Here is a 23337-nt window from a genome sequence, read left to right as displayed (position 1 = left end):
ATACCCAAAAAACCCTAAGTCTCTACAAACTACGGGATAGATTTATGGATTTTTTTATGTATTTATTTATTTTTATTCTTTTAATGCCGGCGATCAGTGACTCATAGCGGGACTGTGACATTGCCCCAGACAAATTGGACACTAAGGCCCCTTTCACACTTGTGCGAAAGTCGTACTCCATGATTTACAATGAGTACCGTTCATATCTGTGTGACTTCAAGTCGCAACAACTTCAAAGTAGTCCCTGCACAACTTTGGGTCGATTTGAATGCATTTGAAGTCCATAGACATAGGCATTGTTCAGTCAAAATTGTGGCAAAATCCGGGTAAAATCGCACGACTTTTAGGTCGCATATGTGTGAAAGGGGCCTAAGTGACACTTTTTTGAGGAACAGCGATACTAATACAGTGAATGGTGCTAAAAATATGTACTGTCACTGTACTAATGACACTGGCAGGGAAGGGGTTAACATCAGTGGCGATCAAAGGGTTAAATGTGTTCCTAGGGAGTGCTTACTTACTGTGGGGGAGGTGCTTTTACTGTGCGAAGACAGAGATCTGTGCTAAGATACCTGCTTAGGGGTAACACAAGATCACTACCTCCCCTTCTCACAGAATGGCCATTTGCCTTTGTTTTCATCGGCAGACTGCTGTTCTGTCTTTCTTAGGAACAATCAGCGGGTCCCGACAGATATCAGGTCCGCTGGACCCGCAGATTGGCTACCGCTGTGTCCAATCACAGCATGAGCGGGTTGCCGTAGCTCGCATTCCTCAGAACTTGAAGTGCAGGATCACATACAGGTAGAGAGCCCCCTTGCTGCCGTATATATACAGTATACGGTCGGAAAGCGGATACTCAAAGCAATTCTGTAACTGCATTGGAAAGGATTTTTTCCAAGGGCTTAATTATACTAAGACCTTTAAAGCAATATGTGGTACATCACTCTTCAGAGGGCATTTGACAGATGGTGAGGAAACATGATGCCACCTTCCCTCCAACTGTTTTACCCCTAAAAGTCAGCACCATTGTGCCACATCCAAATGCCTTGCACATGTTGGCAGCGTGGCTCCATTCACTTGAGTGGGTCATGTTCACAGATTGACAAAGTATCAGGGCCACACTATGTGTATACCCCCATCTTTCCTTGGAAGCTTAAGGTTAGCAATTGGAGGTCGTTTTTACTGCTCTCCCCAATACTCATATGTATACCTAGCCAAAGTCACTAAAAGTTTCATGTAGTACAGTTAAATCAATCATTAATCACTTGCCGACTGGGCACTTAAACCCCCTTCCTGCCCAGGCCAAATTCTCAGCTTTCAGCGCTGTCGCACTTTAAATGACAATTACGCGGTCATGCAACGCTGTACCCAAAATAAATTTTTATCATTTTTTTTTTTAAAACAAACAAATATAGCTTTCTTATAGCTTTTGTTTTTAATCACTACTGTTTTTTTTTTTTTTTGCTGAACAAACAAAAAAAAAGACTGAACATTTTTATAGCTTGTTATAAAATTTTTCAAATAGGTAATTGTTTTCCTTCATTGATGCACGCTGATGAGGCAGCACTGATGGGCTCTGATAGGCTGCACTGATGGGCACTGATAGACTGTACTGATGGGCACTGATAAGGCGGCACTGATGGGCACTGATAAGTCGGCACTGGTGGGCACTGGCAGGTGGCACTGAAGGGCTCTAATTGGTGGCCCTGATAGGTGACACTCATGGGCAAAAATAGATGGCACTGATAGGTGGCACTGATGGGCAATGCTAGGCACTGGTAGGTGACACTGATTCAGCACTGATGATGGGGCACTGATAGGTGGCACTGATGGGCATTGACAGGTGGCACTGGTGGGCACTGGCAGGTGGCACTGACCTGCACTGGTAGGTGGTGCTGGTGGGCACTGGTAGGTAGCACTGGGGCACAGATTATCCTCTCCTCTTTGGGACCCATGTACCTCTAACAGCAGTCTGCAATCGGCTTTTTATTCTCCTTCTGCTGTTTACATCATGTGATCAGCTTTCATTGGCTGACAGCTGATCACGTGGTAAGGGCCTGGGATCGGCCCCTTACTCCGATCTGTGATCAGCAGAGTCTCATGGATTTGCTGATCACAGAGTCAGTTGGACCCGCTCCCAGCAATTAAGGTCCATGCAGTAGCCGTCTTTCGGCTATAGCGTGGACGGGAAGTGGTTAAGATGCCACAGCTTAAATTTGCTGTCCCCTCAAAATAACTCAACAAACAGCCATTAATGTCTAAACCGCTGTCAACAAACGTGAGTATACCTCTATATGAAAATGTCCAAATTGGGCCCAATTAGCCATTTTCCCTCCCTGGTGTCATGTGACTCGTTAGTGTTACAAGGTCTTAGGTGTGAATGGGGAGCAGGTGTGTTAAATTTGGTGTTATCACTCTCACTTTCTCATACTGGTCACTGGAGATTCAACATGGCACCTCATGGCAAAGAACTCTTTGAGAAACTGAAAAAAAGAATTGTTGCTCTACATAAAGATGGTCTAGGCTATAGAAGTTTTCCAAGACCCTGAAACTGAGCTGCAGCATGGTGGTCAAGACAATACAGCAGTTTAACAGGACAGAAGGAAGGAAGCCTCTTCTAAAGATGATGCACAAGAAAGCCCACAAACAGTTTGCTGAAGACAAGCAGACAAAGGACATAGATTACTGGAACCATGTCCTGTGGTCTGATGAGACCAAGATAAATTTATTTGGTTCATCTATAATACTTGGACCCCCTGGTTGGAATTCACTTGTTCCAAAGAATACCTTAATCGGACCAGACACTCGTCTTCGTCTCCTCCCACAAATGTAGCAGTTACTAGTTTGTAAGCCTAATCACTGGCTCCCTTTCTTTTTCACTTTTTCTCACTATTCTCTCCCTTCTTTACCTTCCCTCATCCCCCCTTCCCCACCCCCTTTTTTTTTTCTTCATTCCCCTTCTTCCTACATATATAACCCCTCTTCTGTACCTTGCACGACAACTGTCAAAAATTACCCCCAGCCGCCCGCATTCCTTAAGAACGAACCACCTCTGATTATGGGGGCCTTCCCCTGGTCCCAGACACAGCTTGTTCCCCTTGGGGGTGTCGGAGCCCGGGATGGGCCGCCAAATCACTATACGCACCCTGAACATCACATTAACCCCCTTTAGGCTGGTATCATATGGACCATTCAGAAGCTATTTTGTTCGTCTGTACTCTTCTCTAAATTTGTTGTGAATGATTTCCTTATGTGATTACCTTTATTTACCATGGCCATGCTTTTTTTCTGCCTGGATTTTTGAATGTTTATTCTTGACTATGCTAACATTGTGTATTTCTAAAAATTTACAATAAAATGTTTTTTTAAAAAAAAAACTTATTTGGTTCAGATGGTGTCAAGCGTGTGTGACGGCAACCAGGTGAGGAGTATAAAGACAAGTGTGTCTTGCCTACAGTCAAGCATGGTGGTGGGAGTGTCATGGTCTGGGAATGCATGAGTGCTGCCGGCACTGGGGAGCTACAGTTCATTGAGGAAACCATGAATGCCAAAATGTACTGTGACATACTGAAGCAGAGCATGATCCCCTCCCTTCAGAGACTGAGCAGCAAGGCAGTATTCCAACATAATAACAACCTCAAACACACCTCCAAAATGGCCACTGTCTTGCTAAAGAAGCTGAGGGTTAAGGTGATGGACTGGCCAAGCATGTCTCCAGACCTAAACCCTATTGAGCATCTGTGGGGCATCCTCAAACGGAAAGTGGAGGAACGCAAGGTCTCTAACATCCACCAGCTTTGTGACGTCATCATGGAGGAGTGGAAGAGGAAACCAGTGGCAACCTGTGAAGCTCTGGTGAACTCCATGCCTGAGAGGGTTAAAGCAGTGCTGGAAAATAATGGTGGCCACAAAATATATTGACACTTTGGGCCCAGTATGGACATTTTCACTTAGGGGTGTACTCACCTTTGTTACCAGCAGTTTAGACATTAATGGCTGTATGTTGAGTTATTTTGAGGTTGCAGCAAATTTACACTGTTATACAAGCTGTACACTCACTACTTTACATAGTTGCGGGAGTGTCATTTCTTCAGTGTTGTCACATGAAAAGATATAATAAAATATTTACAAAAATGTGAGGGGTGTACTCACTTTTGTGAGATACTGTAAATCTCAGATGACATCTCTACAATTTACCATAGACATGGATGTGAATACAAAAAAAAAATATTTTGTTTCGTTTGAATTTGTTATTCACACAATTTTGTTTAGTTAAATTTGTTTAATTCGCTTTTGGAGTTTTATTTATTAGAATCGCTTGAAATTTTCTGAATTTGGTTGAATTTAACTCAATTCGACCAAATTCATAAAATTTTAATCAATACCTTTCAAAATCAAATGTATTCTATTCGAAATTCAAATTTTGGAAAATGGTTATATTCTTTCTATTCCATTCTAGTCTATTGTTTTTAAAATTCTATTTTATTTTTTATTCTATTATTTTCTTTTCTTTTGTATTGTATTCTATTCTATTTGAATTCAAATGTATTCTATTCAAAATTTGAATTTCAGAAAATGGTTATAATGTTATATTCCGTCTGTTCTGTTCTATGCTATTCTTTTCAATTGTTTATTCTATTATATTCTTTTCTATTATTTTCTATTCTATTCAAATTTATTCGATTCAAAATCTGAAATTGGGAAGATAGTTATATCTATTCTATTTTTTTCTAATCTATTGTTTTCTATTCCATTTTTTATTTCTATTTTAATCAATTCTAGTATTTTTTTTATTCTATTCTAATCTATTCTTTTATATTTTATTTGAATTTGAATTTATTCTATTAAAATTTTGGAAACTGGTTATATTCTTTATATTCTATTGTTTTTGAAATTCTATTCTATTTTTTTATTTTCTATTCTATTATTTTCTATTCTATTCTGTTTTATTCTATACTTTTCTATTCTATTCAAATTTGAATTTATTCTATTCAAATTAAAATTTTGGAAGATTGTTGTATTCTTTCTATATTGTTCTATTCTTTTTTTCTATTCTATTCTTTTCTATTTCATTATTTTCTATTGTATTCAAACTCATTATAATTAAAATTATAATTTCAGAGATGATATTCTTTCTATTTTATTATATTCTAATCTATTTTTTATTCTATTCTATTTTGTTCTATTCTATTCTATTCCTTTATTTTCTATTCTATTTTATTCTATTTTATTCTGCTCATTTATTTTCTATTCTATTTTGCTCTGTTTTACTCTATTCTTTTATTTTCTGTTCTATCCCTTTACTTTCTATTCTAATTTTATTTTATTCTTTTATTTTCTATTCTATTCTTTTCTAATCTATTCCTTTTTTTCTATTCTATTTTGTTCTCTTTGGAATTGATTTGAGAACTATTCGAATTCGATTAGAAAATTATTGGAATTAGTATTTCATCCAAATTTTTTTTCTCGTTATTTTGGATTTGTTTAGATTTGTTACTATTGTAATTCAATAATTATAATTCAATAATATTGTAATTCAATAATTTTGTAATTCCAAAAAACGAAAAATGTGTCCAAATTTAAATTCAGAAGACAACGAACCGCACATGTCTAGTTTGCCAGAAGGCACATGGGAGATTCTGAAGGTAGCTGGAATAAGTATGGTATTGAGGGTTTTTTGGCCATCAGACCAAACACAGTACAACTTTATACAAGCACCCACCCCATTATGAATCATGCTGTGTGGATCGTGCTCTGCAAGAGACCTTGAAGACCTGTAAAGGTAGCAAGTAGAATGAATACTGAAAAATACAGAGAAAACCTGATACAATTTGCCCGAAACCTAAGGGGATTTACCTTCAAGCAAGATAACGACCCCAAGAACTACACAAAAAATGTCTGAAAGCTATATCCAGGCAACTGCTAAATGCTCAGATGAAATACATGTTTGTCAGCTGTTTACCTGCCAAATGATTTGTATTTTTGTCCATCTAGTTCTGGAATTTACACAACTTTGTCACACAGGCATGTGTTGCAGTTAAGTAAAGCTGGCTATACACTGTTCAAATTACATCTGGTTCATGATGAAATAACTGAAATTCACAATGCTGGTGGCCCTGTCAGCTCCCTTCTGCAGCAGCTGTCAAAATACACTACCCTGTCAGGAGGTATTCCTTAAAGCGGAGTTCCGGGCACAAAATTCAATTTCTAATAATTACTGCATTGTATTCCTTACCCTCCGCTGAGTCAGAATTGGATATTCCCATAGTTTTTTTTTTCACTTACCTGTTTACAGAGGTTTGTATACTCACCTTTCAAAGGACTTCCTCCCTCCTGCGCCTCGGCTCTCCTCGTCACTTCCGTGCCGCAATGCGTCCTGGGAGCTCTTCCTCGGCGCTCCCATGATGCACTTTGCAGTCACATGGGCGGCCGACCACTGTTCTCATTTCTTGACTCACAGGCCTACGCCCACTGGAATCAGGAAGAAGGGAAGACATTTCCCCACAACGGACTCGGCAATCCACAACAAAGATGGCGCCGCACATCAGAAATTATATAAAGTAAGATTTTATTCTTGCAAACTCATTATTTCACCATTCTAACCAGGATTAGCGGATGTATCGATGTGTAAGGGTGATTGTTAGGGGGAGATTGAAAAAAAAAAAACGATTCTGTGCCCGGAACTCCGCTTTAACCACTTGCCGACCAAGCACGGTGTATTTATTGTGGCAGTGTGGCGCTATTGCATGAAACAACATACCTGTACGTTGTTTAGTTCAATAGCTACTAGATGGCGCAATCATGTCGTGATTGGCTAGTGGAGATGTCAATCAGCGGGTCCGCCAGCCACCCACAATCATTCCCGCGAGAGGCAGAACAGCAATCTGCCTATGTAAATAAGGTAGATCGTCGTTCTGCAAGGGGACATGATGGATATCTTGTGTTTCTGCTAAGCATGAAACCCGGATCTCTGTTTTCCCCCAATCAGTGCAACCCTCTCCAACAGTTAGAAACCCCCCCATAGGGACACATTTAACCCTTTGATCGCCCCGATGTTAACCCTTCCCTGCCAGTGTCATTAGTGCAGTGACAGTGCATTTTTTTAGCACTGATCACTGTATTAGTGTCACTGGTCCGCAAAAAGTGTCGAAAGTGACAGTTAGATGTCTAATTTGTCTGCTGGAATGTCGCAGCCTGGCTAAAAATCGCTGATCACCGCCAGTACTGGTAAAAAAAAAAAATAAATAAAAATTCCATAAAAAATATTGCATCGTTTGAAGACGTAATAACTTTTGCACAAACCAATCAATATATACTTATTGGTATTTTCTTTGCCAAAAATATGTAGCAGAATGCATATTGGCCTAAATTGATGAAAAATTTAGATTTAGATTTACATTTTTTATTGGCTGTGTTTATAGCTGAAAGTAAAAAATATTGTTTTTTTGTTTTTCTTTTTTCATAATTGTCGCTCTTTTTTTGTTTACAGCGCAAAAAAAATCGCAGAGGTGATCAAATACCACCGAAAGGAAGCTCTATTTGTAGGAAAAAAAGGACATAGATTTTATTTGGGTACAGTGTCGCACGTCCGTGCAATTGTCAGTTAAAGTAACGCAGTGCCGTATCAGAAAAAAATGGCCTGGTCATTAAGGGATACCCCCTTAAAGACCAGGCCATTGTTTTCCGATACCGCACTGCGTTACTTCCAGTTAACCTTCTAGTCCAGAAGTGGTTAAGGAATATGTTGGATTACTTTCAATCAGAAAAAAAAAGACTGACTGATTGTGCTTCTTCTCTCAACCCCAATGTGGATTATAATAAGTTAATTCCAAGCCATTTTCACTTACACACACTTTAAAAAATAAAAATGTAATAAAGAATACAGAACTGTTAAACCTTTCTAGAGTTCAGCATTTAAAGCTTTTTATCGGCACTGTATGGCCTACTGATATGGTGAGTGATTACCACAATACAAATCAATATCACAAAGCAATCAATAAAGTTATTGTGTACACAAGGTATTCTCCCATGTTTATGTGTAGTTTGTATGTTTGTGGATTTCTGCAAAAAAAAAAAAAGAATTGGAGTCCTTGAAAAACTTGTTTTATTTAAGTAAGGAATATTTCTTAATATAAATAATTATTCATATGTTATACTGCTCAGGGTTATACAGTACAGTGTTTCTCAACCTTTTTTCAGTCAAGGCACCCTTTAAAAATATGGACAGTCTCGAGGCACCCAATTCCAAAATGTAAAAGCTGTTCTAATACTTTACCATAGGGCAGCAACATCCACAAGTCCAAATAGGACACCCAAAGTTAGAGGTGATTTATTCTTACAAAGCAAATACACTTTTGAAAACTGGTTCTGACTAAGGATGATCGAACTTTTGAAAAGTTCGGTTCGGCCAGAACATCCGAACTTCCCGAAAGTTCGGCCCGGATTTCAGAACCCCATTGAAATCAATGGGACCCGAACTTCGGTAATCAAAAAACACAATTTTTAAGCCCTAAAACCCAATAAATGCCCCTAAAAAGTGCCTAGGGTTCTGGGTCATGCCCCATTAACTATTAATCACACAAAAAAAAGTTCTTAAAAATTGTCATTTTTGATAAAAAAGCCAATTATTGAAAAAAAAGAGAGATTTTTTTATTTTGACTTTGGATTTAGTATCTAGGGGATCTAAAAGGTGTACATGTGAAGTTTCAGCTCTGTAGCATGTCCAGAGCCATGAAAAAAAAAAAAGATAATTTTTCAGTAGAACAGGGATGTGGGACCCTCCTTTAACACCTATATGATCTTTTTTCTGGATCTGGACCTGCTACAGAGCTGAAACTTCACAGGTACACATTTTAGACCCCCAGACACAAAATCACACAAAAAAGTTCTTAAAAATTGTCAAAAAGCCAATTATTGAAAAATTAAAAAAAAAAAAAAAAAAAGAGATTTTTTTGATTTGCCAGCAAAAACACACCTGGGCATTTTTTTTTTTGACGCTATCGTTTTTTTGGCATTTTTTGGGGTTCTTTTGAGGCAGGCAAAACATCTGAACTTGTGTATAGTGGTGTATATACACACATCCATATATTTATATACACACCTAGACATATATAGGTGTGATAGTAGCAGAAATATATTACTGTAAATGATTTCATTAGCGCAAGCATATATTTCTGCTACTATCACACCTATATATGTCTAGGTGTGTATATAAATATATGGATGTGTGTATATACACCACTATACACAAGTTCAGATGTTTTGCCTGCCTCCAAAACCCCCCAAAAAATGCCAGCAAAAACACACCTGGGCATTTTTTTTTTGACGCTAGCGCTTTTTTGGCATTTTTTTGGGTTCTTTTGAGGCAGGCAAAACATCTGAACATGTGTATAGGGGGTATATATACACATATATGTCTGAATATATACCCCTAGACATATATAGGTGTGATAGTAGCAGAAATATATAACTGTAAATGATTTCATTAGCGCAAGCATTTATTTCTGCTACTCTCACACCTATATATGTCTAGGGGTATATATTCAGACATATATGTGTATATATACCCCCTATACACATGTTCAGATGTCATGTCTGACATCAAACATGTCCTCAAAAAAGCACTGGCAGTGGCAGCCCCTGCAGCATAAAAAATGCTTGGCTGGTGAGAAGCCATATGGGTGTGCCAAAGCAATTCAGAGAAATGATCATTTCTCTATAGCGGTCACCCTGCTATGGAAGGGTTTTGTCACCCTGCCATAGCAGTCACTGCCAGTTAACCCTACACTACACTACGGTCCCCTTACACTTAACACTTTCCCTACAGAAACTAAATTTTTGAAGCTAACTTAAGTGTAAAGGAGCACTCTAACTACACTAGATATCCCTTTCCTCACACTAAAAATAGCTAAATGACACTTTTAAAGTAAAATTAACAGAACTGCTTCCACTCTCTTCCATGTCCAGTATAACAATGCTAGGAATATGGCGGGGGCGATCTTATATACTGGGGGGTGTATTCACTAATGATTGGTCTAGGGACCCCCTAGTCACTCCAATCACATTCCTAGCATTCTCCTGTCCCCTCAATTGGCTTTTGCTAATGGTTCTGGTTCAATCACTGGCTTTTACAGCCCCTTTCCTGAAGCATTGCATTTTGGGTGGTTCTGGTTGCCGAATTCCGAACTTTTTGGGCAAAAAGTTCTAAATTCGGCCGAACCTCGAACACCCAATGTTCGGGCCGAACCGATGGTCGACCCGAACTGTTCGATCATCCCTAGTTCTGACTAGTAATCCAATGTTTCTCTTCTCCCTCATTTTTTCTCCATCCCTCAGCTAATGTGATTCCAAAGCTGATGGAGAGGGGCAGGGGAGGGTGAAACAAGGATTCTATGCAGGCGACTGACATCCTTTTTATCAACTGATGATGTCATTGATTGTTAGGATGCCGGCAGCTAGAAGCTTGTTATGGTGCACAATGAACACCTGTGACTTAGTGTAACTAAAAAGGCAGCCTCCATCCACAGACCAGCTTGTATACAGTTTTTTGGCAATTTTTAGGCAGTTTGACAGGGCACCCATAAAGAAACCTCAAGGCCTGGGCACCCTGGTTGAAAAAGGCTGATATAGTAGATGTGCTTTCCTGTTTAGCACATGGCTTTGCTAAGATTAACATGTGTGTGTGTGTGTGTGGAGCCATGAATACCAGAGACATTCCTTCTGTCACCCACTTAGGAAACTTAGAAAAAATGTAAATCCTGATTCAGGCAAAAAATAGTCTACCTAGGAGGGGGTCTAAAAAAAAAAAACAGTTCTGTCTGAAATACTCTCCTCCTCTCCAGTGCTGTGCTTCTGAATATTTACTTTTTGCATAGTTGCTGGTCTTTCCATTCAAAGTCCCTGCATCATCCTGTTTTTAGTCTTGATGAAGGGTGGAGTACTGAGCCCCCAACATGCTTTGGTTGTTACAAAATAAAACAATGTATAAAATGTCTGTACAAGCTGGTGTGGTGCTCTCATCCATTAAAACTTCAACTTTCTGCATAGTTGGGCATCATTAAACCTGGAAGCTTGAGAACATTCTGTGGCTGCAGGGAGTCATGGACTACCCTCCTTAAGGGGTGCAATCCTGCATTCACATAAAATGAAGCAGAGAACAGTGCTGGTTAGAGTTGAGCGGACACCTGGATGTTCGTGTTCGACGGGTTCGGCCGAACTTTAAAAAAAAGTCCGGGTCCGTGTCCCGGACTTTTGCCGAACTTTTCCCGGACACCGAACCCCATTGAAGTCAATGGGGACCCGAACTTTCAGGCACTAAAATGGCTCTAAAACACCAATGGAAAGGGCTAGAGTGCTGCAAATGGCAGCAAAACGTAGTTAAGAGCATGGCAAGTGCTCTGCAAACAAATGTGGATAGGGAAATAACTTAAAACAACAATGCTAGGAATATGGCGGGGGCGATCTTATATACTGGGGGGTGTATTCACTAATGATTGGTCTAGGGACCCCCTAGTCACTCCAATCACATTCCTAGCATTCTCCTGTCCCCTCAATTGGCTTTTGCTAATGGTTCTGGTTCAATCACTGGCTTTTACAGCCCCTTTCCTGAAGCATTGCATTTTGGGCGGTTCTGGTTGCCGAATTCCGAACTTTTTGGGCAAAAAGTTCTAAATTCGGCCGAACCTCGAACACCCAATGTTCGGGCCGAACCGATGGTCGACCCGAACCGTTCGATCATCCCTAGTTCTGACTAGTAATCCAATGTTTCTCTTCTCCCTCATTTTTTCTCCATCCCTCAGCTAATGTGATTCCAAAGCTGATGGAGAGGGGCAGGGGAGGGTGAAACAAGGATTCTATGCAGGCGACTGACATCCTTTTTATCAACTGATGATGTCATTGATTGTTAGGATGCCGGCAGCTAGAAGCTTGTTATGGTGCACAATGAACACCTGTGACTTAGTGTAACTAAAAAGGCAGCCTCCATCCACAGACCAGCTTGTATACAGTTTTTTGGCAATTTTTAGGCAGTTTGACAGGGCACCCATAAAGAAACCTCAAGGCCTGGGCACCCTGGTTGAAAAAGGCTGATATAGTAGATGTGCTTTCCTGTTTAGCACATGGCTTTGCTAAGATTAACACGTGTGTGTGTGGAGCCATGAATACCAGAGACATTCCTTCTGTCACCCACTTAGGAAACTTAGAAAAAATGTAAATCCTGATTCAGGCAAAAAATAGTCTACCTAGGAGGGGGTCTAAAAAAAAAAACAGTTCTGTCTGAAATACTCTCCTCCTCTCCAGTGCTGTGCTTCTGAATATTTACTTTTTGCATAGTTGCTGGTCTTTCCATTCAAAGTCCCTGCATCATCCTGTTTTTAGTCTTGATGAAGGGTGGAGTACTGAGCCCCCAACATGCTTTGGTTGTTACAAAATAAAACAATGTATAAAATGTCTGTACAAGCTGGTGTGGTGCTCTCATCCATTAAAACTTCAACTTTCTGCATAGTTGGGCATCATTAAACCTGGAAGCTTGAGAACATTCTGTGGCTGCAGGGAGTCATGGACTACCCTCCTTAAATGGTGCAATCCTGCATTCACATAAAATGAAGCAGAGAACAGTGCTGGTTAGAGTTGAGCGGACACCTGGATGTTCGTGTTCGACGGGTTCGGCCGAACTTTAAAAAAAAGTCCGGGTCCGTGTCCCGGACTTTTGCCGAACTTTTCCCGGACACCGAACCCCATTGAAGTCAACGGGGACCCGAACTTTCAGGCACTAAAATGGCTCTAAAACACCAATGGAAAGGGCTAGAGTGCTGCAAATGGCAGCAAAACGTAGTTAAGAGCATGGCAAGTGCTCTGCAAACAAATGTGGATAGGGAAATAACTTAAAACAACAAAAAAAAAACAGAAAAATAAAACAATGTTCTTCATCTCTGAAGGACGAGGCCCATATGAAGTAGGAGGGAGGTTGAGGTGGTGGTGGATGTGGCGGTGTCATAGGCGTGTGCACAGGGTGTGCCGGGTGTACCTGGGCACACCCTAATCACCTAGGGCACATAGCATTATCGCTCTGTTTGCCAGTGAGGAGATGGGAAAGATCTCCCTCGGACCTGCTCTGCTCCATTTCTCTTTGCCAGCAGGGAGAGTAATGTATCGGGGCCATGTACATGTAGGCAAACACATGCATGTGTATTTAAACTTTGGGGTGCACACCCTAATGCAATAGGCTGCGCACACCTATGGGCGGTGTAGGTGGAAGCGGCGGTGGAACCAGGGCCGGATTAAGAGCATCATGGGCTTGGTGCTGAGAATTTTGAAGGGCCTTAAGGGCCGTGCCTTGGCATGCACCCAGAGGAGGAAGGGTGCAGCCATGCATGCCTAATTCAACATGGGATGCTGTCTCTGAAGCCCATAAACACATCCATGCATCGGCAACTGTCCCTCCTTGTCCGGCCTTCACGCTGTGTGGGGAGGTTCTGAGGGTGCTGCCTGGGGAAGCGAGCATAGAAGCCAGACTTCTGTGTTTACAAGTGACAGAAGAGTGGTAACAGTGAATATGGCCAACCCGGGGCCTATATAAAAGGTAGGGGCCTGGAGCTGCAGCTCCAATAGCCCCTACGTTAATCTGGCCCTGAGGAGGAGGACGAGGTAGCCAACACTGCTTCTTTTCACAAATTTTAAATGAGGGTACACCCCAAAAGAGTGAGAAAGAGCAAAAATGGAACAATGGGTGGGTAAGGTCGGTATCCATTGCTATTCTGCACAAGGTACGGAAAAGTCCAGTGGGATCCATGCCTGGTTCATTTTAATGAACGTGAGCTTGTCCACATTGTCTTTGGACAGGCGGCTGCGCTTGTCTGTTATAACGCCCCCAGCCGTGCTAAATACCCGTTCAGATAATACACTGGCTGCAGGGCACGCCAGCACCTCCAAGGCGTAAAGGGCAAGCTCAGGCCATGTGCCCAACTTGGAGACCCAGAAGTTGAAGGGGGCAGACCCCTCATTCAGTACGTCTAGGCGAGTGCACACATACTGCTCCACCATGTTGGTAAAATGCTGCCTCCTGCTAAGACGTTCCATCTGAGCTGCTGGTGCTGCTGTTTGTTGTGGCATGCTGACAAAGCTTTTCCACATTTCGGCCATGCTAACCCTGCCTTCTGAGGTGCTGGCGGTGCCCTGGTTGCGTTGGCGACCTCCTCCTCCACCTCCTCTGCCTTGTGCTTCCACTGTGGCCCGCTGTCAGATGGGAATGCCAGCAGCATCGCGTCTACCAGCATGAGCTTGTACTCGCGCATCTTGCGATCGCGCTCCAGTGAGTGAATTAAGGACGGTACGTTGTCCTTGTAACGGGGATCCAGCAGCGTGGCCACCCAGTAATCAGCACAAGTTAGAATGTGGGCAACTCGGCGGTCGTTGTGGAGACACTGCAGCATGTAATCGCTCATGTGTGCCAGGCTGCCCAGAGGCAATGAAAGGCTGTCCTCTGTGGGAGGTGTATCGTCCGTGTCCTCTGTATCCCCCCAGCCACGCACCAGTGATGGCCATGAGCTGGCCTGGGTGCCACCCTGCTGTGAACATGGTTCCATCTCCTCCTCCAGCTAATCCTCCTCCTCATCCTCCTCATCCTCCAGAACTGTGCCCCTGCTGGACAATTGTGTCCCTGGCGTTTGTGTGTGCAGGAACCCACCCTCGGAGCCCCTTGTGAATGACTGCCCTGAAACCCTTGAAAATGTTACCTCTTTCTCCTCCTCCTCCTCCTCCTCCTCCTCCTCCTCCTCCTCCTCATCCTGTGCCACATCCTCTTCCATCATCGCCGAATTGTTTTTTCAAGGAGGCATAGAAGTGGGATAGTTAAGCTGAGAACGGCGTCATCGCCACTGGCCATGTTGGTGGAGTACTCAAAACAGCGCAACAAGGCACACAGGTCTCGCATGGAGGCCCAGTTATTGGTGGTGAAGTGGTGCTGTTCCGCAGAGCGACTCACGCGTGCGTGCTGCAGCTGAAACTCCACTATGGCCTGCTGCTGCTCGCACAGTCTTTGCAGCATGTGCAAGGTGGAGTTCCACCTTGTGGGCACGTCACATATGAGGCGGTGAGTGGGAAGGCCGAAGTTACGCTGCAGCGCTGACAGGCGAGCAGCAGCAGGGTGAGAATGCCGAAAGTGCGCACAGACGGCCCGCACTTTCTGCAGCAGCTCTGACATATTGGGGTAGTTTTTAAGGAACCTCTGCACCACCAAATTCAGCACATGCGCCAGGCAAGGGATGTGCGTCAAACCGGCTAGGCCCAGAGCTGCTATGAGATTTCGCCCGTTATCGCACACCACCAGGCCGGGCTTGAGGCTCGCTGGCAGCAACCACTCATTTGTCTGCTGTTCCATGCTCCTCCACAACTCCTGCGTGGTGTGTGGTTTGTCCCCCAAACAGGCAAGTTGTAAAACTGCCTGCTGTCGTTTACCCCTGGCCGTGCTGAAGTTGGTGGTGAAGGTGTTACGCTGTCCGGATGAGGAGGCGGTAGAGGATGAGGAAGCGGAGTAGGAGGAGTTAGGAACAGGAGGCAAACTGAAGCGCCCTGCAATCCTCGGTGCTGGAAGGACATGCGCCAAATTGCTATCCGCCTCAGGCCCATCCGCCACTACATTTACCCAGTGTGCCGTTAGGGAGATATAACGCCCCTGACCGTGCTTACTGGTCCACGTATCGGTAGTTAGGTGGACCTTGGCACAGATGGCGTTGCGCAGTGCACACCTGATTTTTTCCCCCACTTGGTTGTGCAGGGAAGGGATGGCTTGCCTGGAAAAGTAGTGGCGGCTGGGCACGAAGTACTGTGGGACAGCCACCGACATAAGGTTTTTAAAACTGTGCGTCTCCACCAGACGGAATGACAGCATTTCAAAGGCCAAGAATTTTGAAATGCTGGCATTCAGGGCCAGGGATCGCGGGTGGGTAGGGGGGTACTTCCTCTTCCTCTTAAGTGTTTGGGAGATGGAAAGCTGAACGCTTCCACGGGACATTGTGGAGATGGTTGTTGGTGACCCAGGTGGTGGTGTTGCTGACAGATCGTCTGTTTGCGGGGTGGCAGGTGCCGGTATCACTACAGATGTGGCTGGAGCGGCCGAGACTGCAGCAGAAGAGGAAGCAGGATGAGCCAGAGACGTTTCTTGGTTTTGAAGGTGTCTACTCCACTGCAGCTCGTGCTTTGCACTTAGATGCCTGATCATGCAGGTTGTGCTCAGGTTGAGAAGGTTTATGCCTCGCTTCAGGCTCTGATTGCACAGGGTGCAAACCACTCGTGTCCTGTCATCAGCACATTTTCTAAAGAACTTCCACGCTAGAGAACTCCTTTGAGCTGACTTTGGTGCGCTCGTTCCCTTGCTGCATTGGGCAGTAGCGGGCGTAGTGTCTAGGGCACGGCGGCTCCGCTTCTGCACTCTGCTCCCTCTTCTGCTGTGCTGGTGGCTCTGTGCGACCACCGCCTCTTCCTCCAAACTACTCAGGTCACCTGCATGACGTTCATTCCATGTGGGGTCGAGGACCTCATCGTCCTCCACATCATCTTCCACCCAGTCTTCACCCCTGCCCTCCTTGTCGGTCTCCACAATGCTGAACGCCGCAGCAGTTGGCAACTGCGTTTCGTCATCATCGGAGACGTGCTGCGATGGTCCTTGCATGTACTGATCTTGAGAAATAAGTGGTTGGGCATCGCTGCACTCAATCTCTTCCACTTCTGGGGCATGGCTAGGTGGATGGACCTGGGAAACCCTGCTGACAGAGTCCTCAAAAATAATAAGAGACTGCTGTATGGCTTGGGGCTCAGACTGCTTGCCTGATTTGCAAGGGGTTGAGGTGAAAGACGGTTGGACATCGGCTGCAGGTGCCAACTCTGACCTTTCTGCAGTAGACTGGGTGGGAGACAATGTGAAGGAACTGGAGGCACTGTCAGCAGCAAACCAATCTACTATCGCCTCCACTTGTTCTGGCCTCATCACTTCTAGAGGCGTATGATGCCCTACCAAATACTAATGCAGGTGCTGTCGCCTACTCACACTTGAGGAAGGTGTTTGACTTGTGCGTGTAGCTGGCACAGATCGACCACGTCCTCTCCTTGCAACAGGAGCTCTACCAGCAGCACCACGACCCAGGCCACGGCCCTTATTTGACGGTCTCCTCATATTTCTGTAATTTAAGATCTTGCCCTAGAAAGGTGTTTATTGAATAGCGGAACAAAACAACAACAGTATCGCACGGGTGTATCTCACAGTCAAATATGCAAACTATGCCGCAATTTAATGTTTTTTACACGAAAAGGGTGTATATTGAATAGCGGAATAGGATAAAAAACTGTGTATTTCACACGTACAAACACAGACTAGGCCCGATTAAATTTTTTTCTACACTAAAGGGAGGATGAGGAAGAGGAGTGGGAGGAGTTGGGAACAGGAGGCAAACTGAAGTGCCCTGCAATCCTTGGCGTGGGAAGGAGATGCGCCAAACTAATTTCAAAGGTGTATCTCACACGTACCGAGACAGACTATGCCGTAATTTAATTTTTTACACTCCAAAAGGGTGTCTATTGAATAGCGGAATAGGAAAAATTTTATAATACGGTGTATCTCACACGTACAAACACAGACTAGGCCCCGCCGATTACAATTTTTTGTACCCTAAAGGCAGGATGAGGAAGAGGAGTAGGAGGAGCAGGCAGGAGGCAGACTGAAGCACCCTCAAAACCTCGGCAGTATGAGATGCGCCCCAAAAATTGGAAAGGTGTATCTCACACGTACCGACACAGACTATCCCGCAATTTAATTGATCCCCAAAGGTTTTTATTGAATAGCGGAATAGGAAATATGATCAAAAAAAGTGTATGTATCTCACACGTACAGAAGCACACTAGGCCCCAATTACTACTGTTTGTACCCCTAAAGGCAGGATAAGGAGTAGGAGGAGTATGGAACAGGCAGCACCCTCAAATCTTCAGAAGTATGAGATGAACCCCAAAAACTTGGAAAGGTGGATCTCACACGTACCGACACAGACTATCCCGCAATTTAATTGATCCCCAAAGGTTTTTATTGAATAGCGGAATAGGAAATATGATCAAAAAAAGTGTATGTATCTCACACGTACACAACCACACTAGGCCCGAAATACTATTGTTTGTACCCCTAAAAGGATGGATGAGGACTCGGATTAGGAGGAGTATGGAACAGGCAGCACCCTCAAATCTTCAGAAGTATGAGATGAACCTCAAAAACTTGGAAAGGTTGATCTCACACGTACCGACACAGACTATCCCGCAATTTAATTGATCCCCAAAGGTTTTTATTGAATAGCGGAATAGGAAATATGATCAAAAAAAGTGTATGTAATTCACACGTACACAACCACACTAGGCCCCAATTACTATTGTTTGTACCCCTAAAAGGATGGATGAGGAGTAGGAGGAGTATGGAACAGAGAGCACCCTCAAATCTTCAGAAGTATGAGATGAACCTCAAAAACTTGGAAAGGTGGATCTCACACGTACCGACACAGACTATCCCGCAATTTAATTGATCCCCAAAGGTTTTTATTGAATAGCGGAAAAGGAAATATGATCAAAAAAAGTGTATGTATCTCTCACGTACAGAAGCACACTAGGCCCCAATTACTATTGTTTGTACCCCTAAAAGGATGGATGAGGAGTAGGAGGAGTATGGAACAGGCAGCACCCTCAAATCTTCAGAAGTATGAGATGAACCTCAAAAACTTGGAAAGGTTGATCTCACACGTACCGACACAGACTATCCCGCAATTTAATTGATCCCCAAAGGTTTTTATTGAATAGCGGAATAGGAAATATGATCAAAAAAAGTGTATGTAATTCACACGTACACAACCACACTAGGCCCCAATTACTATTGTTTGTACCCCTAAAAGGATGGATGAGGAGTAGGAAGAGTATGGAACAGAGAGCACCCTCAAATCTTCAGAAGTATGAGATGAACCTCAAAAACTTGGAAAGGTGGATCTCACACGTACCGACACAGACTATCCCGCAATTTAATTGATCCCCAAAGGTTTTTATTGAATAGCGGAATAGGAAATATGATCAAAAAAAGTGTATGTATCTCTCACGTACAGAAGCACACTAGGCCCCAATTACTATTGTTTGTACCCCTAAAAGGATGGATGAGGAGTAGGAGGAGTATGGAACAGGCAGCACCCTAAAATCTTCAGAAGTATGAGATGAACCCCAAAAACTTGGAAAGGTTGATCTCACACGTACCGACACAGACTATCCCGCAATTTAATTGATCCCAAAAGGTTTTTATTGAATAGCGGAATAGGAAATATGATCAAAAAAAGTGTATGTATCTCACACGTACACAACCACACTAGGCCCCAATTACTATTGTTTGTACCCCTAAAAGGATGGATGAGGAGTAGGAGGAGTATGGAACAGGCAGCACCCTCAAATCTTCAGAAGTATGAGATGAACCCCAAAAACTTGGAAAGGTTGATCTCACACGTACCGACACAGACTATCCCGCAATTTAATTGATCCCCAAAGGTTTTTATTGAATAGCGGTATAGGAAATATGATCAAAAAAAGTGTATGTATCTCACACGTACAGAAGCACACTAGGCCCCAATTACTACTGTTTGTACCCCTAAAAGGATGGATGAGGACTCAGAGTAGGAGGAGTATGGAACAGGCAGCACCCTCAAATCTTCAGAAGTATGAGATGAACCTCAAAAACTTGGAAAGGTTGATCTCACACGTACCGACACAGACTATCCCGCAATTTAATTGATCCCCAAAGGTTTTTATTGAATAGCGGAATAGGAAATGTGATAAAAAAAGTGTATGTATCTCACACGTACACAATCACACTAGGCCCCAATTACTATTGTTTGTACCCCTAAAAGGATGGATGAGGAGTAGGAAGAGTATGGAACAGAGAGCACCCTCAAATCTTCAGAAGTATGAGATGAACCTCAAAAACTTGGAAAGGTGGATCTCACACGTACCGACACAGACTATCCCGCAATTTAATTGATCCCCAAAGGTTTTTATTGAATAGCGGAATAGGAAATGTGATCAAAAAAAGTGTATGTATCTCACACGTACACAATCACACTAGGCCCCAATTACTATTGTTTGTACCCCTAAAAGGATGGATGAGGAGTAGGAAGAGTATGGAACAGAGAGCACCCTCAAATCTTCAGAAGTATGAGATGAACCTCAAAAACTTGGAAAGGTGGATCTCACACGTACCGACACAGACTATCCCGCAATTTAATTGATCCCCAAAGGTTTTTATTGAATAGCGGAATAGGAAATATGATCAAAAAAAGTGTATGTATCTCTCACGTACAGAAGCACACTAGGCCCCAATTACTATTGTTTGTACCCCTAAAAGGATGGATGAGGAGTAGGAGGAGTATGGAACAGGCAGCACCCTAAAATCTTCAGAAGTATGAGATGAACCCCAAAAACTTGGAAAGGTTGATCTCACACGTACCGACACAGACTATCCCGCAATTTAATTGATCCCAAAAGGTTTTTATTGAATAGCGGAATAGGAAATATGATCAAAAAAAGTGTATGTATCTCACACGTACACAACCACACTAGGCCCCAATTACTATTGTTTGTACCCCTAAAAGGATGGATGAGGAGTAGGAGGAGTATGGAACAGGCAGCACCCTCAAATCTTCAGAAGTATGAGATGAACCCCAAAAACTTGGAAAGGTTGATCTCACACGTACCGACACAGACTATCCCGCAATTTAATTGATCCCCAAAGGTTTTTATTGAATAGCGGTATAGGAAATATGATCAAAAAAAGTGTATGTATCTCACACGTACAGAAGCACACTAGGCCCCAATTACTACTGTTTGTACCCCTAAAAGGATGGATGAGGACTCAGAGTAGGAGGAGTATGGAACAGGCAGCACCCTCAAATCTTCAGAAGTATGAGATGAACCTCAAAAACTTGGAAAGGTTGATCTCACACGTACCGACACAGACTATCCCGCAATTTAATTGATCCCCAAAGGTTTTTATTGAATAGCGGAATAGGAAATGTGATCAAAAAAAGTGTATGTATCTCACACGTACACAATCACACTAGGCCCCAATTACTATTGTTTGTACCCCTAAAAGGATGGATGAGGTGTAGGAGGAGTATGGAACAGGCAGCACCCTCAAATCTTCAGAAGTATGAGATGAACCTCAAAAACTTGGAAAGGTGGATCTCACACGTACCGACACAGACTATCCCGCAATTTAATTGATCCCCAAAGGTTTTTATTGAATAGCGGAATAGGAAATATAATCAAAAAAAGTGTATGTATCTCACACGTACAGAAGCACACTAGGCCCCAATTACTATTGTTTGTACCCCTAAAAGGATGGATGAGGAGTAGGAAGAGTATGGAACAGGCAGCACCCTCAAATCTTCAGAAGTATGAGATGAACCCCAAAAACTTGGAAAGGTTGATCTCACACGTACCGACACAGACTATCCCGCAATTTAATTGATCCCCAAAGGTTTTTATTGAATAGCGGAATAGGAAATATGATCAAAAAAAGTGTATGTATCTCACACGTACACAACCACTCTAGGCCCCAATTACTATTGTTTGTACCCCTAAAAGGATGGATGAGGAGTAGGAGGAGTATGGAACAGGCAGCACCCTCAAATCTTCAGAAGTATGAGATGAACCCCAAAAACTTGGAAAGGTTGATCTCACACGTACCGACACAGACTATGCCGTAATTTAATTTTTTACACTCCAAAAGGGTGTCTATTGAATAGCGGAATAGGAAAAATTTTATAATACGGTGTATCTCACACGTACAAACACAGACTAGGCCCCGCCGATTACAATTTTTTGTACCCTAAAGGCAGGATGAGGAAGAGGAGTAGGAGGAGCAGGCAGGAGGCAGACTGAAGCACCCTCAAAACCTCGGCAGTATGAGATGCGCCCCAAAAATTGGAAAGGTGTATCTCACACGTACCGACACAGACTATCCCGCAATTTAATTGATCCCCAAAGGTTTTTATTGAATAGCGGAATAGGAAATATGATCAAAAAAAGTGTATGTATCTCACACATACAGAAGCACACTAGGCCCCAATTACTACTGTTTGTACCCCTAAAGGCAGGATGAGGAGTAGGAGGAGTATGGAACAGGCAGCACCCTCAAATCTTCAGAAGTATGAGATGAACCCCAAAAACTTGGAAAGGTGGATCTCACACGTACCGACACAGACTATCCCGCAATTTAATTGATCCCCAAAGGTTTTTATTGAATAGCGGAATAGGAAATATAATCAAAAAAGTGTATGTATCTCACACGTACACAACCACACTAGGCCCCAATTACTATTGTTTGTACCCCTAAAAGGATGGATGAGGACTCGGAGTAGGAGGAGTATGGAACAGGCAGCACCCTCAAATCTTCAGAAGTATGAGATGAACCTCAAAAACTCTGAAAGGTTGATCTCACACGTACCGACACAGACTATCCCGCAATTTAATTGATCCCCAAAGGTTTTTATTGAATAGCGGAATAGGAAATATAATCAAAAAAGTGTATGTATCTCACACGTACACAACCACACTAGGCCCCAATTACTATTGTTTGTACCCCTAAAAGGATGGATGAGGACTCGGAGTAGGAGGAGTATGGAACAGGCAGCACCCTCAAATCTTCAGAAGTATGAGATGAACCTCAAAAACTCTGAAAGGTTGATCTCACACGTACCGACACAGACTATCCCGCAATTTAATTGATCCCCAAAGGTTTTTATTGAATAGCGGAATAGGAAATATGATCAAAAAAAGTGTATGTAATTCACACGTACACAACCACACTAGGCCCCAATTACTATTGTTTGTACCCCTAAAAGGATGGATGAGGAGTAGGAGGAGTATGGAACAGGCAGCACCCTCAAATCTTCAGAAGTATGAGATGAACCTCAAAAACTTGGAAAGGTGGATCTCACACGTACCGACACAGACTATCCCACAATTTAATTGATCCCCAAAGGTTTTTATTGAATAGCGGAATAGGAAATATGATCAAAAAAGTGTATGTATCTCTCACGTACAGAAGCACACTAGGCCCCAATTACTATTGTTTGTACCCCTAAAAGGATGGATGAGGAGTAGGAGGAGTATGGAACAGGCAGCACCCTCAAATCTTCAGAAGTATTAGATGAACCCCAAAAACTTGGAAAGGTTGATCTCACACGTACCGGCACAGACTATCCCGCAATTTAATTGATCCCCAAAGGTTTTTATTGAATAGCGGAATAGGAAATATGATCAAAAAAAGTGTAT

Source organism: Pelophylax lessonae, assembly GCF_965119305.1.
Source record: "Pelophylax lessonae genome assembly, chromosome: 1".
Classification (NCBI taxonomy): domain Eukaryota; kingdom Metazoa; phylum Chordata; class Amphibia; order Anura; family Ranidae; genus Pelophylax; species Pelophylax lessonae.
The sequence above is the reverse complement of the archived record's forward strand: the minus strand, read 5'-3'. Positions refer to the sequence as shown.